General features: G+C 57.3%; 1 protein-coding gene across 2 annotated transcripts in view; it reads left to right on the top strand.

Annotated features, from left to right (window-relative positions):
- The window catches only part of GMFG (glia maturation factor gamma), a 15,781-nt gene that overhangs the window by 7,217 nt on the left and 7,270 nt on the right, over positions 1-1,294 (top strand). Inside the window, exon 1 of one of the 2 annotated variants that reach the window (XM_029925690.1) lies at positions 7-124. The exons of the other annotated variant lie outside the window; for it this stretch is intronic. The gene's annotated coding sequence lies outside the window, so the exon portion shown is untranslated. Of the gene's footprint in view, positions 1-6; positions 125-1,294 lie in introns of those variants that run through there. 2 annotated transcript variants of the gene reach the window in all.

The following is a 1,294-nucleotide window of genomic DNA, read 5'->3' as shown; positions in this document are numbered from 1 at the left end:
CGCACGTCTACCTCAGCGGCCGCCGGCTAAGTCACAATTCCTGAATCTGGGGTTCGGCCGCGCCTCCCCGCCGCTGTCGCACGCCTGGCCTGACGCCTGCGTCCGACTGGGCCCGAGCCGCCAGGTGACGAGTCGGCGCTCAGGTTTCTGGAGTCCCCACTTTACCCCCGCAGCCCTCTCGGAGCCTGTTGCTTCGTCTTTCAGTTGGGACTAGGATTGAAAGTGACGAGGCGCAGAAAGCGCTTGGCACAATGGAGGCCGTCAACAAACGGGAGTTGTTACCTTGACTATTGTAATATGTCCAGTACACAGACTGGATCCGGTGACTAAGCGGAGTTGGGGGCCTCGCCCAGGAGGCTACAGAGAAATGGCTTGTTAGAGGAACTCAAAGAAAATGCGGTCGTGGTGGACGGAGTGTAGAGCTCCAGACCGGGAGTGGTGGGAAATGAGCTGTGGCCAGATGTTTGGCCACTTGAGGGAGTTTGGGCTTGTCATGAGGACACTAGGGAGCTGTAGAAGGGCTTCGAGCCAGGGAGAGGCCTGGTGAGTTGCGGGTTGGGAAAGATGGCTCTGACTTTCACACGAAACAAGGATTGGAGCAAATAGAACTGGGATCCTTCAGTCCAGGGAGACAATTGGGGTGGGAGCCGGGCGTTTGCACCACGGCAGGACTGTGGGAAAGGGAGGAGGTGGGGGTGGGGGCGACGCCCCAGGAGGCGAGGGAACCTGTCCTGGGACTGGTTGGCCGCAGATGGGGAGAGAGGGTGTGAAATCCAAGCAAAGGCCCCTGGCTGGGAAATTGGGGGTTGGTGGTGCCTCCCAGAGGCAGGTCTGCAAGACTCTGAGCCCAGTGCTGGCCACCCAGCAGCGGGGGCCAGGAGGCTGCACAGCCCTGGGTCTGGAGCTTAAGAGAGAAATTGGGGGGCGCCTGGGTGGCTCAGTTGGTTAAGCCTCCGACTTCAGCTCAGGTCAGATCTCACATTCGTGGGTTCGAGCCCCGCATCAGGCTCTGTGCTGACAGCTAGCTCAGAACCTGGAGCCTGCTTCAGATTCTGTGTCTCCCTCTCTCTCTGCCCCTCCCCCTCCCCCTCTCACGCTCTGTCTCTCTCTGTATCAAAAATAAATAAAAAAACATTTAAAAATTTAAAAAAAAAAGAGAGAAATTGGGGCTGGGAACCAAGATCTGAGGGTAATCAGGTGTGGTAACCGAAGCTGTGGATGTTAGCCATCTAGCCTGGGGAGGGTATGAGGGTTAATAAAGACAAGGACTCCACAGAACCCTGACAGAAGGGGA

The sequence above is a fragment of the Suricata suricatta genome, chromosome 16 (assembly GCF_006229205.1).
Source record: "Suricata suricatta isolate VVHF042 chromosome 16, meerkat_22Aug2017_6uvM2_HiC, whole genome shotgun sequence".
NCBI lineage: Eukaryota > Metazoa > Chordata > Mammalia > Carnivora > Herpestidae > Suricata > Suricata suricatta.
The sequence above is the reverse complement of the archived record's forward strand: the minus strand, read 5'-3'. Positions and strand labels throughout refer to the sequence as shown.